Source organism: Marmota flaviventris, chromosome 16 (assembly GCF_047511675.1).
Source record: "Marmota flaviventris isolate mMarFla1 chromosome 16, mMarFla1.hap1, whole genome shotgun sequence".
Classification (NCBI taxonomy): Eukaryota; Metazoa; Chordata; class Mammalia; order Rodentia; family Sciuridae; genus Marmota; species Marmota flaviventris.
In genome coordinates this window covers 24,624,803-24,642,919 of record NC_092513.1, presented here as the reverse complement: position 1 = coordinate 24,642,919, position 18,117 = coordinate 24,624,803, and the positions used below count along the sequence as shown (strand labels likewise).

The 18,117-nt window shown below is 39.4% G+C and overlaps 1 protein-coding gene across 2 annotated transcripts in view; it reads right to left on the bottom strand.

The window, feature by feature from the left end:
• The window catches only part of Dym (dymeclin), a 345,904-nt gene extending 332,050 nt beyond the window's left edge, over positions 1-13,854 (bottom strand). Inside the window, exon 1 of one of the 2 annotated variants that reach the window (XM_027948972.2) lies at positions 13,577-13,854. The gene's annotated coding sequence lies outside the window, so the exon portion shown is untranslated. Of the gene's footprint in view, positions 1-13,471; positions 13,532-13,576 lie in introns of those variants that run through there. The other variant, XM_027948971.2, reaches the window with a different exon arrangement.
• Between the last annotated feature and the right edge of the window lie 4,263 nt (positions 13,855-18,117).

Sequence of the window (18,117 nt, the reverse complement as noted above, 5' to 3'; positions counted from 1 at the left end):
AGGATACAGAATAGGTGAAACACGAGTAGGCTCTCATTTATGTAAATAAACATGAACTTAATTTTTTATTTGTTCTTTTTATGTTTTTATTTTTAATTTTCTGGTACTAGGGATTGAACCCAGGGGCACTAAACTACTGATCCACATCCCCAACCCTTTTTGTATTTTTAGAGACAGTGTCTCACTGAGTTGCTTAGGGCCTTGCTAAGTTGCTGAGGCTGGCTTTGAACTCCCGATCTGCCTGTCTCAACCTTCCAAGCAGCTGGAATTACAGACATGCACCACTGCTCCAGTCTGTTCTTTTTCAGTTATAATTGACAGTAGAATGTATTTTGACATACCAAACATACATGGAGTATAATTAACGTCCAATTTTTGTGGTTGTACATGATGTGGAGTTAAACAGGTCATGTATTCATATATGAACACAGGAAAGTCATGTCCGATTCATTTACTATCTTTCCTATTCTTGTCCACACTCCCTTCCCTTCATTCCCCTTTGTCTAATCCAGTGAATTCTACTCTCCCACTCACTTATGGTTAGTTAGCAACCATATATCAGAAATAATATTCGTCCTTTGATTTTTTTGGGATTGGCTTATTAAACTTAGCACAATAGTCTCCAGTTCCATCCATTTACCGGCAAGTGCCATAATTTCATTCTTCTTTATAGCTGAGTAATATTCCACTGAGTATATGTACCACATTTTCTTTATTCATCATCTGTTGAAAGGCACCTAGGTGGGTTCCATAACTTAGCTATTGTGAATTGAACTGCTATAAACATTGATGTGGCTGCATAACTGTAGTATACTAAGTTTAACTCCTTTGGGTATGCTAAGGGGTAGAATAACTGAGTAAGATGGTGGTTCCATTCCAAATTTTCTGAGGAATCTCCATACTGCTTTCCATAGTGGTTGCACCAATTTGCAGTCCCACCAGAAATGTACAAGTGTGCCTTTTGTCCTATATCCTTGCCAACATTTATTATTCCTTGAATTATTTTTAAATTCTTAATTTGTTCTAATTAGTAATTCATGACAGTAGAATGCATTTTGACACATTGTACACAAATGGAGCACAAGTTCTCATTCCTCTGGCTGTACATGGTGCAGAGTCACAATGGTAGTGTAATCATACACGTATATTATTTTTAAATTCTTAATTTGTTCTAATTAATAATTCATGACAGTAGAATGTATTTGTTGTACACAAATGGAGCACAAGTTCTCATTCCTCTGGCTGTACGTGGTACAGAGTCACAATGGTAGTGTAATCATACATGTATATTGGGTAATAATGTCAGTCTCATTCTATAGTCCTTCCAATCCCCACAACCCCACCCCTCTTCTCACTCCCTTCTGCGCAATCCAAAGTTCCTTCATTCTTCCCTTACCCCCCACCTATGTTTTTTTGTTTGTTTGTTTTTAGGGTACCAGTGATTGAACTCGGAGCACTCAACCACTGAACCACATCCCCAGCTCTATTTTGTATTTTATTTAGAGACATGGTCACACTGAGTTGGTTAGTGCCTCATTTTTGCTGAGGCTGGCTTTGAACTTGCAATCTGCCTGTTTCAGCACCCCCCACGCAGGTGCTGGGATTACAGGCTTGCACCACCACACCCACCCCACACCCACCACTTTGATCATCCGCTTATCAAAAAAAACATTTGGCCGGGATTGGCTTACTTCACTTAGCATGATATTCTCTAGTTCCATCCATTTACTAGCAAATGCCATAATTTTATTCTTTTAATGCTGAGTAGTATTCCATTGTGTATATATACCACAGTTTCTTTATTCATTCATCTATTGAAGGGCATCCAGGTTGGTTCCATAGTTTAGCTATTGTGAATAGAGCTGCTATAAACATTGATGTGGCTACATCACTCTAGTGTGCTGATTTTAAGTCCTTTGGGTATAGACTGAGGAGAGGGATAGCTGGTGGTTCCATTCCAAGTTTTCTAAGGAATCTCCATACTGCTTTTCAGAATGCTACACCAATTTGCTGTCCCACAAGCAATATACTAGTCTACATTTTCCCCCACATCCTCTCCAACATTTATTGTTGCTTATATTCTTGATAATTGCCATTCTGACTAGAGTGAGATGAAATCTTAGTTTTGATTTGTGTTTCTCTAATTGCTGAACATTTTTTCATGTTTGTTGATCAATTACATTTCTTCTTCTGTGAAGTGTCTGTTCAGTTCCTTAGCCCATTTATTGATTGGGTTATTTGTTTTTTGCTGTTAAGTTTTTTGAGTTCTTTATATATCCTAGAGATTAATGCTCTATCTGAGGTACAGGTGGCAAAGATTTTCTCTCATTCTGTAGGCTCTCTCTTCACATTCTTGAATGTTTCATTTGTTATGAAGAAGCTTTTTAGTTTGAAACCATTTCATTTATTGATTTATGATTTTACTTCTTGCACTTTAGGAGTTTTTTTGTTTGTTTGTTTGTTTGAGGAATTCAGTTCCCAAGCCAACATGATGGAGATTTGAGCCTACTTTTTCTTATGGTAGGCACAGGGTCTCTGGTCTACTCAAAGTGGTCCTTGATCCACTGTGAGTTGATAAACATGCAGTTCATATAGGATGCTTATAAATCGCTCACAGGAGGCATAAGCAACATTTCAAGACCACTTACCTCTGAAAAATGGGGCTGCAACCTGGGGAAGGGGCCTTCACTTTATGTCCAGTACTGCTTGATTTTTTTCCAACAATAAACATGTTATAAAGTTAAAATGCAATAGTTAAGGGGAGTATGCTTTCTTATCCTTCAGGAAGAATATGAATGTACTCCTGGCTTGTGTTACCATCTCTATATGAGTGATCCTACTACTATTTGTTCAATCTTCAACTCTTAGTCAAAACTCAACCATAAATCTTGCTTGATATTACAATTTGATGTCATTATATCATATTAAATCTTAAAATAGACTATCTTTTGTCCCCCAAAATACAAAACCATTTGAAAAGTCACTACGTCTATCAATGTTATCAGTATTCTTGGTTCATATAATCTCACTCACAAAACCAAGTGCTCTTCCACAAATACCTATCACATATGTACTATAAATTCTAGGTGTTAGGATGATTACTAAAAACACAACAATGAATAAAACTGGGCTTCTGCCATTAATAAACTAAAATCCTAATGGGAAAAACAATATGCCAATAAATTACTAAAATACAATATGGTTAAGTGCTGCAATGGAGTTGTTTATATACAAAGAGATATGGATCACTGGGCAAAGTGGACAACACCTGTAATCCCAGCAGCTCAGGAGGCTAAGGCAGCAAGATTGCAAGTTCAAAGCCTGCCTCAGTAACTCAGTCACACTTAACCTTGTCTCAAAATTTAAAAATCAAAAGGGATGGAGATGTGGTTCAGTTGGTTAAGTATCCCCAGGTTCAATCCTTGGTACCTCCTCCCAACCCCCAAAAAGCAATAGATCCCCATCAAAATACCAATGACATTCTTCACAAAACTAGAACAAACAGTCATAAAATTCATTTGGAAGAACAGAAGACCCAGAATAGCCAAAGCAATTCTAAGCCAAAAAAGCAATGCTGGGGACATCACAGTACCTGACTTCAAATTATACTTCAGAGCTATGGTAACAGAAAACTGTATGATTCTGGCATAAAAACAGACACATAGACCAATGGTAGGGAATAGAAGACACAGAGACAAACCCACACCAATACAGTCATCTGATCCTTGACAAAAGTGCCAAAACTATGCATTGAAAAAAAAACAAAACATTTTTAACAAATGGTGCAGGGAAATTTGGTTCTCATATGTAGAAGAATGAAACTAGATCCTTATCTCTCACTCCACACAAAAACCAACTCAAAATGGATCAAAGACCTAGGAGTTAGACCCATAAACTATGCAATTTCTAGAAGAAAACACAGGGTTACCACTCCAAGCATATAGGCACTGGCAACAACTTTTTCAACAGGACCTCTAAAGTTTAGGAAATAATGCTGAGAGTTAATAAATGGGATGGCATCAAGTTAAAAAGCCTCTGCGCAGCAAAGGAAGCAATCAGGAATGTGAAGAGAGAACATACAAAATGGGAGAAAATCTTTGCTAACTACTCTTTTTACAGAGGATTAATATCCAGAATACATAGAGAGATCAAAAAAAAAAAAACTTAATACCAAAAAAACCCAAATAATAAATGGACAAATGAATTAACAGACACTTCCCAAAAGAAGAAATACAATTAGTCAATAAATACATGTAAAAAATGTTCAACATCACTAGCAATTAGGGAAATGCAAATCAAAACTACAATGAGGGCTGGGGATGTGGCTCAAGTGGTAGCGCGCTCGCCTGGCATGCGTGCGGCCCGGGTTCGATCCTCAGCACCACATACAAACAAAGATGTTGTGTCCGCCGAAAACTAAAAAAATAAAAAATAAAAAACTACAATGAGATTTCACCTCACCAGTCAGATTATCAGTCATCAAGAATACAATAATAAAAAAGAATAGAAATAATAATGAATAATGAGAGGATGTGAAGAAAAAGGAACTCTTTTACACTCTTGGTAGGACTGTAAAATTAGTACAACCATTATGGAGATCAGTATGGAGGTTCCTCAAAAGACCAGGAATGGAGCCACTATATGACCCATCTGTAAGAGTCCTTGGTATTTATCCTGAAGAATTAAAGTCATCATACTACAGTGGCACATGCATACCCATGTTTATGGCAGCACAATTCACAATAGCTAAACTATGTAACCAACCTAGGTATCCATTAATGGATAAATGAATATATACACCATGGAGTTTTACTCATCCATAAAGAAAGGGTCATATGTTGTCTCTCCTATGTGGATGCTAGAGAGGAAAAAGGAAAAGAAAGATAGGGGACTAAAAATCAAAGGGAGATCAGTAGAGGAAAGGGATCAGGGGACAGAAGGAAAGGAAGGGGGGAAAGGACTGGGGTGTGATATTGGCCAAAGTATATTGTTATATTGTGTGCATGTACATATATATAACAACAAATTCCATCATTATGTATAACTATAATGCACCAATAAAAAATGTGGAAAGAGAAAAATAAAGCAGCCATGGGAATATAGAAAATCTGAGACAAAGGGAACAGTATGTGTAATGGCGCTTTTGTTTAATCAATTTGTTTACATTTCTTATTTCTAGTCTATATGCCAGAAACTAGTTTAGTGCTTTACAATTATTGACTCATTTAGTCCTTGGATCAATCCTAAGAGGTGGGTACTATTATCTCAATTTAGAAATGAGGAAACTAAAGCACAGGGGACATAAGTAATTTGACCAGAGTCCCAGAGATCCTGGGATGATGGCCAAGCCAGGATTTGAACCCAAGCAATCTAATTCCAGAGTCCTTGGTCTTTACCACTTTTCTAGGCTGACTCTCCAATGACATCATCAAGTCCTATAGGTTCTTCTACAACATGTACAACTGAGAAAGCTACTGCCTGTGCCTATATACTAGAGTGTTGACCCTATGTCTTCCTCTAGGAGTTGCATAGTTTCTGATCTAACTTCTAGATCTTCAATCTATTTTGAGTTGATTTTTATGAAGAGATGGCTAAATCCAGCTCTTCCTTTATAATGTACTACCTCCATGTAGCCCATGCCAGCAAAAGATGGTATGCTCAATGTGTTTCTATAATCTCACATGATTTAGTGCAACAGTATCCTAATTTCTTTGCTTCCAATCTCTCAATTTTTGACTCACTTTCTACATTCCACCACTAAATTAATCCTTATAAAACAGAAAATTCAGTCCAGCATAGCAAGTGAGACCAAAGGTTTTAGTATGAGATAGACCACACTAAATCTATATAGCTCAAGTTTGAATATCCATTTTAACACTTATAAAATCCCACAGTATAACAAGAAAAAAATATCCATACTTAGGGCTCATAAGATTTTCTAAGAATCAAGCAAAATGATGTATGCAAGCACTTAATAAAGGACCTGGCACAGAGAAAGCGCAGTCAAATAAATGATCAAATATAATTTATTTTTAATATTAGCAAAATCACTACTTTCATCATTTCATTAACCAGCTCAAAAACATTCAATGAATAAATTCTTCATTACTAGAAAGACTAAATACTGACATTCTATAATCTCACATATAGACAACTACTCTCCAAACCTGTGGTACTAAAACTTAGATATGTGCAGAAATAACTGAGGAGCATGCGGTTAAAATTACAAATTCTTGGAGCCAAAATTCATAATGGCAAGGTAAGGCATAGGCATCTCCATTTTTAAAAAAAGTGATTTTTGATACAAGGGCTCTGTAAACCTTAATTTGCAAGTAAGTGTCATAACAAAGGTAAAGTTGTCTTAGTGTCTTTGGTGTTCATCCACACCTCTCCTCCTGCCACTCAGGTGTGTCTTTCAACAGCCCTGCACCTGTTCCACACACCTTCAACCCTGCTCACTTCCTCACAGCATGATCCTCTTTTTCCCTCTGTAATCCTAGAGCACTCACTTCACTACTCATTTAGAATTTAACTACCCTTCCTATATGCCTTGTCTGGCTGTCTAACCCTTATCAAACTTCTCAGGAGATCAATTACTTTCCCAAGTCAATTTTACCATCATGGGCCACAACTATACAGTGAAGCAAGAGATGGTATGCTCAATGTGTTCTACGTAATTTGTGAAATATTTACTATAAATATAAAATTAAATCTCTTCTTTTTTGTGTAGCGATTCACTATCTCCTAACCCAATATGCCTTAATGGGAAATAAACATTAGTGAATATGAAAATCCATAATAGCCAAATTCTGTCCTAACATCTTCAAAATAAGTAAACAACACCATAGTGCACTTTGTCCCATTCTAGTTTGAGAAAACATAAATCAAAAGCTATATTTGCTCCATAAAGAAACCATCAAATATTCCAAAATATCGCAAAACAATTTTCCTGTCTCCTAAAAAAGAAACAAATATGTATATACCCAATTTATACTCAAAAGACTTTAACCCATTTTGTCCCAAGGTCCCAGATGTGGAACACCTATAAAAACTTAAATGGAGCCAGGCGCAGTGGTACATACCTATAATCCCAGTGACTCAGGAGGCTGAGACCAGAGAATTGCAAGTTCAAAGGCAGCCTCAGCAATGGCGAGGCACTAAGCAACTCAGTGAGACCCTGTCTCTAAATAAAATACAAAATAGTGCTGGGGGTATGGCTCAGTGGTCCAGTGGCTGAGTTCACTCCCTGGTACTAAACAAACAAACTTAAATGGAGCAACCAATATACCATTTATAACTTCGAAATAATATTTGAATATTGTGTTCACAGAATTGAAAACTTGGAATTTAAAGAGTTAAGGAGAAAAATCTAAGTTGAAATAGGAAACCAAAGTAATGGCCAATGGTCACTAGCCACAGGACATGTTGAATGCCATAGGCATCCTAAGTTCATCAAGTAATAGAATCTACTGAAAGGCTGCTATGTTTTAAGTGCTATAATAAGTACACTTGGGTATGCCACACCAGTAAATGAGAACAGTGAAAATTAAAAGACATGCCACAAAAATAAGATCAGGGCCTAGATATTTAGCTCAGGGGCAGAATGCTTGCTTAGCATGCCTAAGGTCCTAGGTTCAATATTCAGCACCGAAAAGAAAAAACATATATATGTAATCGGGGGAGGTGTAGAATATGGAAAGGTGACAGAAGAGTGTAACCAAACCCACAAAGTTGAGGAGGCCCCAACCTAAGTGCTTGCAAAGAGGGACAGTAACAAGCAAGTAGATCACCACGTGGAATCCTGAGAAGGCTACAGACCAAGTCAAAGCACAAGAGAAAAGAGGCAAGGTACAGGGGGCCGTGTCCCCATCCCCAGGAGGAGCTGTTAAGTGCGCTTTCTGAACGAAGCTAGCTAGAAGGATCTGGGACTCCAGGGCCAAGGTTGGGAAGGTAAGGAGGTGGAGGATGAAACTACAAGAATGAAGATAACCTCAATTGGCTACACAGTTACACAGTGGGTTTCCCATGCTCTGAGGCAAGAGACTGGAGGATTCTTCTCAAGAGAAACTGAATGGGTCCCAAGGACATTTAGGATTCCTCCCTCCCATACTTAAAGCACTGCTTACCACCTTATGGCAATGCCCACCACTCAACAAAATCCACTTACACAAAAAGCTTCCAACCAATATGGGAGGTGGGGCTGGGGGCTGGGGGGGGGGGTGCATCTCAATCTCAAGAAAAGACAGGCAAAATCATTAATTTGTAATGAAAGCCTCCAACATGAAATACAGAAGCCAAAACAAACTGAAGAACGGGATCATAGAAAACAAGATTCTAAGACAAAATCAAAACCTAAAAGTAATATCCTTAGAGAGAATAATAAAAACACCAACAGTAATAATAAAAAACATTATATAGCACCTACTATGTCCCCCAGGGACGACTCCCAGTGTCTCACACACACCGACTGATCCATCCTTCACCTCAATCCAGGAGGTGGTACTGTTATTCTCACTGCCTAGATCATGGGTCAGCAAATGATGACCCAAGGACCAAATCGAGCCTGCTGCCCAAAGACTGATTTTTATATTTTTAAATGGCTGAGGGGGGGAAAAAAAAAACAAATAATATTTTGTGACATGTAGAGATTAAAATTTCAGTGTCCATCTAGAAAGTCATATAACACAACCATGCTCCTTTGTTTACATACTGTCTGTAGCTGTATTTCTGATGTGACAGCAGAGATGAGGAGTTGTTACAGAGACTATGTGTGGCATCCTCAGCTCTTTATACCACTACTCAGCAGACCACACTTCTCCATGACAAGTTACAACTCAACAATATTAGCCAGGCATGGTGGTACATGCCTATAATCCCAGCACTCAGGAGGTCAAGGCAGAAGAATTGAAAGTTTGAGGCCAGCCTTGGCAATTTGGCAAGACCCTTGTCTCAAAATTTTAGAAAGGTGCTCGGGGTATAGCTCAGTGGTGGAGCACTTGCCTAGTATGTGCAAGGCCTGGGTTCAATCTCCAGTACAGCAAAAATAAGTGTAATAACAACAACTCAACAGTATTTCAAGTGTCATGCATATTGCCATACTATGATTATTTTTTATTAGTGAGTATAATCATGTCAACACACAAAAAAGTAAACTCTGATGCCATACGTTCAACTTACAGTTAAGTATAGCTTTCTTAATCTAATTAGACATCCAGCACCATAGCTGTGCTAAAGAATACTACATAGGAAACATTAGCCAACTAAGCATCTGTCACAATATCCTGAGTTGCCCAACCACACCACTCACTCCCAACACATGAGAGCAATGACCAGGAGAATGGGAAAATGTAACACAAGGTAAATCATCACAACAGAATGTCTTCCCAAAAATAAAAAATTACTATGAGGCTACAGCCAAAGCACATTTCCAAATGGCTAATTTGTTAATCAAGTAAACAAAGACATTTATCAATAGTGAGTTAAATTGTATTAGATTACAGCAGCCAAAGAAATGTGTACAGAGAAAACAAACATCTTTAACATATGAATCCTTCAGTGAAAAGTTACTCAAGTTACAGTCCATATGGAATGATTACAACCATGAATATTTTCAAAACTAATTTTAAAAATATTAACTCAGGAGAATCTAAAGCAGAACCTGCTAAGATGTGTAATAATCGATGGTGGTGAAAAAACCTATGGAGCAAAAAAGGCTTAGCCTAACAAATTTTACAACCCCTATAAACTGCAAGGTGTGTGGAAAAAAATAATAATAATAATAAAGTGTGTGGAAATGAATTTTTGCTGCAGACTTGATAGTAATTCTTAATGAATTCAAACTAAAATCAGAAGACCACATTGCTTATTTATAAAACCTCTTGAAGTCACTTCAAGAACAACCAACATTGCTTGAATCATAAGTAACATTAAGTTGTTTTATATGCTTCCTATACTGTCTAAAACTAAAACAAGAGGGGTTGGGTTTATGGCTTAATGGTAGAGCACTTGCCTAGCACATGTGAGGAACTGGGTTCAATTCTTGGCACCATAAAAATAAATTAATTAATTAAAGATATTGTGTTCATCTACAAATAAAAATATTTAAAAGAAAAAAAAACAATTATAGGCACATGCCTATAATCCCAGCAGCTTGGAAAGCTGAGGCAGGAGGACAGCAGGTTTGAAGTCAGCCTCTGCAATTTAGCAAGGCTGTAAACAATCTATTCTCAAAAATAGATATGGCTGGGGATATGGCTCCTGGCTAAACACCCCCAGGTTCAGTCTTTGTATTGAATAAATAAATAAATAACAAGAAGCCAGGCACAATGGCATACACCTGTAATCTCAGCAGCTCAGGAAGCTAAAGCAAGAGGACCCAAGTTCAAAGCCAGCTTTAGCAACTCAGTGAAACTCTTGCCTCTAAATAAAAATATTAAAAAGGACTAGGGATGTGGTTCAATGGTCAAATGCCCCTGGATTCCCTCCATGGTACCAGAAATAAAAAATAAAAACAAAAATGAGGTCTCCATTCCCACACAAATATACAGCAAATACATTCTCCAAAATCAAAGTACATTTCCAATAGCATTTTTCAGACCTCAATTCAAGTACAAAAAGAAATTTCCACATTTCAGAAACCATTTAGCTATGTAATGAGGAACTTCCACCCTCAATTGTTAGTGATCAGTCTGTAGTGTGATGATATGCTAAAAGACAATTCTGTAAATACCTTCCAAGCAATGAATATGCCCTATTAAAACCATATGTTCAGGGCTGCGGTTGTGGCTTAGTGGGGGAACACTTGCTTAGCATGTATGAGGCCCTGGGTTTCATTCTCAGCATGACATAAAATTAAAAGGCAACAGTCCTCTCTAGCTCTAACCATTATCCACTATCATATGTGAAAGATGGCATTCTTGTTGCATTTGCAGAAGCAAAAAAAACCTCCTACTTTCTTAAGCCTCAGCAAACTATTCCAAAACACATTGTGGTAGGCAGAAAAACAAATCCAAAGTTGTCCACTTCTTAATCTATGGAACCTATGATTGTTACTTGCAAAGGGACCTTTCAGGTGTAATTAAATAGAGGATTTTTACATGGGAAGATTATCCTGGAGTATCCAAATAGGTCTAATCCCATCACCTAGGTCCTTAAAAGCAGAAAATTTTCCCCAGCTGTCGTCAGACAAGTGTTGACAGAAAAATGATCAGAAAGATGAATCACTGGTGTCTTAGAAGATGGAGAAAGACAGGGGGACATAAACCAAGGAAAGTGACAGCCTCTAGAAGCTGGATGAGGCAAGGAAATTAATTCTCCCCTAGAAACTTCCAGAAAGGAACAAAGTCTTGTTGACACACTGATTTTAACCCACTGAGACTCATTTTGGACTTCTATAGATGTATAAAATAATACAACTGTGTTATTTCAAGCACTAAATGTGTGGTGATACATTATCAGCCATAGAAAACTATTAAACCCACAGTAAATGACTTTTCACAATATATAAAAATATCAAAGCATAATCAAATTGCCCAAATATTTAGAGCACAATAAGAGTTAGTTGTGTGTATTGCAATATATTTCACTTCTATTTCTCTCCTGCCATCACAAAATTCCATTCAGTAAAAAGCCAGCAACACCTGTAATCCTAGTGACTTGGGAGGCTGAGGCAGGTGGATCACAGACTTAAGGTCAGACTCAGCAACTCAGCAAGACCCTGCCTCAAAATAAAAAAATTTAAAAAAGGTCTGGGGATAGTAGTTCAGTGGTAAAACACATCTGGGTTCAATTCCCAGTACCAGAAAAAAAAGAAAGAAAAAAAATGGCCAGGGCAGTGGGGAGCTAGCAAATGTGTCTTCAAACATTTTTTGCACTGAATGAGCCACTTTATTTTTTTAAATGGAACAGTTAGGACAGCAGGATCTACTGGAAAAATCAAGAGACAGTTACACTATATTCTTCAGAGTCAAACATAAAAGTATTTGCACTGTTTTCCCCCCTTGTATCAAATGGATACCACATTTAAAAAAAAAAAAAAAAAAGTCCTGCTGGGTGTACTGGCATATACCTGAAATCCCAGTTACTTGGGAGGCTAAGCAAAAAGATCACAAGTTCCAGAGCCTGGGTAACTTAGCAATACCCTATCTCAAAAAATATAAAGGGCTGTGGATATGATTCACTGCTAGAATACCTCTGGGTTCAACCCCAAGTACAGGGAGGGGGGAGGAACCTTTCTAGATGATATTAAGACTTATTATTAAATTTTGCATGACAAGGATATTATGAGCATATTAAAAGGAGAGTGTGATCTATAAATATTTTATACTGAAATATTTACAGATGAGATGGTATGCCTAAGATCCCCTTTAAAATAATTCGGAGTTGGGGGATAGGAATGAATAGGAATATAGCTGAAACTAAATTGGCAGGAGTAAATCACTGTGGGAGCTGGGGAATGGGTACATGGGAATGTAATATATTATTTCACTGTTTGTTTTTTATATTTTTCTTTTTTCAGGGCCTCATACATGCTCAGCAAGTTCTGTACCACTGAGCTACACTTCCAACCCATTTGAACTTTTCTTTATTTAAGAGGTACTAAAACAAACCTTGACCTATCATAACAATACAGACTTCTTAATAGTTGAATTGCCATCTTATTAACATTGCCTGACCTCAATTCCCTATCACTTTCCATTGATAGTTTTATCCAGTATTCCTTAATCTCAACTCAATTTGCCCTATTTAGTAATCTTATAAGCACAAGCAAGTCTAATACCAACAGTTTGGGAGGCCGAGGCAGGAGGTTCTCGGGCTCAAAGCCACCCTCAGCATTTAGCGAGGCCCCCAAGGAACTTAGCGAGACCCCATCTCAAAATAAAAATAATAAAAAGGATTGGGTTTGTGGCTCAGTGGTTAAGCGTCTTGGGTTCAAACCCTGACACAAATAACAACAACAACAACTTCTCAGACAACTACACTGAGACAGAAAAGACTGACAGTGGAGGGGGCGGAGAGATGAGTGGCTGCTAATAGGTTGGGGCTTCTTAGGGGATGAGAAAAATGTCCTGGAATTAGTGGTAAGGTTGTACAACTATGGGAATCTGCCAAAAGCCACCAAGCTGTACTTCAGTTATACTTTTAAAGGGCGAATTTTTATTATATCTCAATAAAAATGTATGTGTCAAAACACACACACACACACACTACTGCTCACCCTGCCCATCACACGCCCATTTGTCAGCCAACATCACCCCATCTCCGGAAGCATCGAGCTGCCCTGCGGTGTCCCCAATTCCCAGTCCAGACGGACCGAGGCCCCTCACACTCTCGCCTCACACACCCCCTCGGGCCCGCAGGGGAGGCGGAAGCCAGGCCCCGATCCCGCGGCTCGGCACAGCCCTGGGGGTGGCCCAGTCCCCTCCAGCAGAGGAATGTCCCTTCTCCCTGGGGTGGCGGAGCTGCCACTCACCGCCCGACGCGGGCCTGGAAGGAGAGGTGTCCGGAACCCGCTCTAACCAGAGGCGGGGGCCGAGCTGCCGGGGTCCGCGCTGCCGGGGGCGGCGCCACAGCCCACCTGTCTCAGTCTGCTGGAGCTCCGCTTCCAAACCCACGGACGGAGGGCGGGCTGCAAGAGGGCGTCAGAGAAGCGCGGTCCCGCCGCAGCACGGGTGGCGCACCACGGCTCAGGCCTCCATGTTTCCACGTCTTTGCGGCTCCGGGCCGGGCTCCGGATGTGAATGGGCTCCGACTAAGCCTCCAACCACGGCCGCGTCGGTGCGGAGGCCGGGGGACGGGGGAGAGAAGAGGAAAGCGGCCGAGAACGCGGCGAGGTACCGAACAGCCGGGCGCGCGCCGGCGGGCGGTCCTATGGCGCGCGGCGCGCGGGCTTCGGGGAAATGTAGTCCTACGGGCGTGGCTCGTGTCCCCGCGTCTCCCCGGCAACTGCCCAGCCACGTGGCAGAGTCTAAAAGCCGGAAAACTCTTGGCTCCTGATGCCTTAACTGTATTCAGGCTCAGGCTCCTGTTAATTCCAACAGGACAACCAATCCCAATGTCAAAATAGTTTCTTGGGAGGTTCTGAGGAATCGAGCCATGGAAAAACAACTTGATGGAAGTAACTGTAAGATCTAAACCTACCTGCGGTATTATCAGGACCCGTCACACAGGAAGGAAAATCAATATGGTGTAGTGCCAGAAGTACAGAAGTTGAAGTCAAATGAGCTGAAGTTACCATATTGACGTTCTTCAGCAATTACTTTTCCTCTCCTAGACAGTTTCCCCATCTAAAATATAAACATGAGGATTATTGACATTACAATAATAATTAACCATTCACATTGAGTTATTTTCTGCTATGCACTGATATTTCTCCACATAACCCTATGAAACCACTCTCATTTCCATTACGTAGTCAATATGTTCTCTGTAAAATACTGCACAGATACTTGATATCCTTTTCCAAATCTACTTCGAGTAAATTCCCTGAGTCTGCAGAAGAACAGGAAAATATACATAAACACAAGATATCTGGGTGCCTAGCTTAAAAGAGGTGGATACTAATGTGCAGCCATTGGAAAGAATACTATGGATGAATATTTATTTGAAAGCATTCAATATATACTGAGTGGAAACAGTATTCATAGTATTATCTGATTTTTGTAAATTAATTATATTTATAATACCTATTACATGCTCCCATATAATATAACAATATGCAATTTGGGATCATGATTGTATGATTGTGTGATTAAAATTACTTTTTCCCTAAATGTTGTCTAATTTTTCTGCAATATATATTAATTACACATATAATATCATTTTTAAATTATACCAAAAAGAGAAGTAGTCACCAAATCCAAACTCAAAAGTATTTTGTACTTTTGCCTGCCCGCACTTTTCCTCCAAATTGACCTAGAAACAATTATGAACCTCCCTTTTGAACTGGTGTTATAGACCAAGATGCAACATATTCTACTTTAAAGTGATCCTAATAGAGAAATTTAACATTCACTATTTTGTATTTTTTGGATGGTATGTTAGTCAACTTCTGGTTGCTGCAGCAAGATACTCAAGATAAACAACTTCAAAGAAGTAAATATTTGGGGCCATGGTTTCAGAGGTTTCAATCCATGGTCACTTGACCCTATAACTTTCTGCCTGTGATGACAGGCAGATTAGGGATGTTACTCACCCATGAGGGCTGGAAAGCAAAAAACAGGGGGAAGGGGTCAAAATATCCCCTTCAAGGGCACACCCCCTGTGACCTCATTTCCTTCCAAAGAGCCCCATCTCCATCCTGTCCCCACAGTGCCACAGGCTGGGGACCATGGGTCTTTGGGGAACATAAGAACTTGAATAAATGGCTTGAAATTTAAGAGAATCTATCCATTGTTCCCAGGCAACTCTCAAAATGTTGCAAGGCAAACTTCCCAAGTCAGAGGGTAAGATTGGGAATGGTTTTAACAACATAGGAAGCCTGGATTGGGGTAACAGTGCTTCAGTAACTTTAGTGTACATATAAAATGCCAAGTCTTATCTTTGGTCACTAATTTTCAATAATACCTGCAGAAATAATCATGATACTTTGACTTCTTCAGTGTCTAGTACTAACAGACACACCAACAGGAAAGTCATACATGCAAAGACTATCTCCAGGTAATAAAGAAACTGGCCACCTTGACAGTCTCCTAGGAGGGAAACTGGGTGCTTGGGAACCATGGGAGAAGGAGAAATCTTGTTCTCCTTACATTTCCATCTTATGAACTTTGAACTTGGTACCTAGTAAAATTATCACCTACACCCACACACACACACACAAAAAAAAAGTCGGGTGCAGTGGCACATACCTGTAATTCCAGCAGCTCTGGAGGCTGAGGCAGGAAGATCATACATTCAAAGCCAGTGTCACTGTTGTAGGGGACAGACAAGGCAAGGCACCGAAGATAGCAGGAAACAATTTTATTTGGCTATACCCAGGTTCCGAGGGCATAGCTTTTGCTGTAATAAATTAATCCCCTGAACCCCAAGTTCAGGTAGTTTCAGAACTGTATACATGTTAGGGGAGGGGCTCAGAAGTTCACAGTCTGCAGACGTTCACATAAAAGCAGCTTTTTCTTTCACTGTTCTGGGCAAGTTAACCCTTCAAGGACCAACACCTGAGAAGGGGAGAGTTTCTTCTCCCTTTTCTTTCCTCCCGCTGCCAGCTGTCACCATGGAGCCCAATTGGTAACTTCTCTTAGAAATGCAGACATCTCTGTGAAGCTCCAGTTCAAGGCCTTGTTAAAGGATCTTTTTTTTTTTTTTTTTTAAATCTCATTTTGCACTTGCAAACACACTTCTACAAACTATTATACTGGATAAATGTTGTGAAAAACTAGTAAAGGGGCATACAGCACCTGGAGTGCCAATTTCTTCCAGGCCAGTGGCCAAGTAAAATAGAGCAATGGGAAATAGGAAGTTTACCTACATTGAACACTTTTTGTAGAGACTCTTGCTGATAGTTCTAAAATCAGTTCTGATGAAGATTTCTAGAGAAGCTTAGATAAGACCTTCTGCCAAGGGGGAGGTCCCACTACATCAAAAATGAGGTGCTAAACAACTCAGTGAGACCCTGTCTCTAAATAAAATACAAAATAGGGCTGGGGAGGTGGCTTAGTGGTCGAGTGCCCCGGAGTTCAATCCCTGGTTACCCCCCCCCCCCCCGGCCAAAAAATAGTACAATTTAAGGTTTTTAAATTCTGCAGACTGAAAACTCAAAAACAGAAAAACAAAAAATAGATAGCATGTGGTTCAAGTTCAAAAGGGCCTGGAAGTTATTAGATGACTGAATTCAGTAAGTAGGATAGGCAGCTGAAAGAATTCACTCATATTCTGGGAAGGTCAATTTAGATGTAATATAGTAAAAGAGAAAGAGTAGCAGCAGCTATTTATTCATTTGTTACTTTGTTTATACCTTTCTTTCTAAACTACTTAAGATGACTTGCGAATTATGTACAAAATTGCAACATTAAAAACAAAAGGAAAATAAAAATAAATAAATAAATAAATAAAAACAAAAGGAAAAGAAGTAGTGGGGGAGACATAAATTAGAGACCCTTGAGTAAACTACCTATCCTTCAAAACCTTCTCAGCTAAACTTTTCCTAACTATTGGTTAGCAAGGTTCGGAGTGCAACTTTACTGTATTGCAAGTTAAATATACACATTGGAAGCTGATCATGGTGGCTTATGCCTGTAATCCCAGCCATTTGAGAGGCTGAGGCAGGAGGATCACAAGTTCAAAGCTAGCCTCAGCAATTTGGTAAGCCCCTGAGCAATTTAGTGAGATCCCATCTCAAAATAAACCCTACAAAGGGCTAGGGATGTGGCTCAGTGGTTAAGCCACTCTAAATTCAATCTCTGGTACTAAAAAAAAAAAAAAAAATCAAACAAACCCCACACACATTGGAGCTGGAGGGAGCTGAATTTCTTTTTAGAAGGTAAAGAGCCAAAAAATGACCTATAACTAAGAAGATACTCCACAAGCAGCACCAAAACTGCCCCCAAGTTATTGTCTCAAGTCTGTTCCAAAAATAGTGCTCAGGTTTTCACTTCCCTGAGAAAAAAGAACAGACTTTGGAGCCAGACAGATCTGGGTTGAGTTTAGGTTCCATAATTTATGTGCGGAATGACTTTAGGCAAGCCGCTTCAACTCTCTGTGCCTCCATTTTCTCCTGAAAGGTAGTAGGAAGAGTAAGGACAATGTAGGGAATGTGAGCAGTTAAACAATCTCATCATTTTAGAGATGAGGAATTGAATCCTAGGGACATGAAAAGACCCCGACAAGAACACCCAGCCAGTAAGCTGAGTAAACAACTGGGCAGACTCCTGAACTAGCATTGCAGAAGCTCTGCCTGATGCTATGGTAGTGAATTTCCTGCAAAGCCAGCTGTTAGCAGCCAGGGTCAAATGTGGCTGCAGATAGTTTGCTCAAAAGGCAGTGATTCCTCTAGCTACTTAGGAGGCAGAGGCAGGAAGATCTCCAAGTTCAAGGTCAGTCTGGGCAACTTAAAGAGACTCTGTCTCAAATTTTAAAACAATGAACAAATTAAAATTAAAACCCCCCAGTACCAAAAAA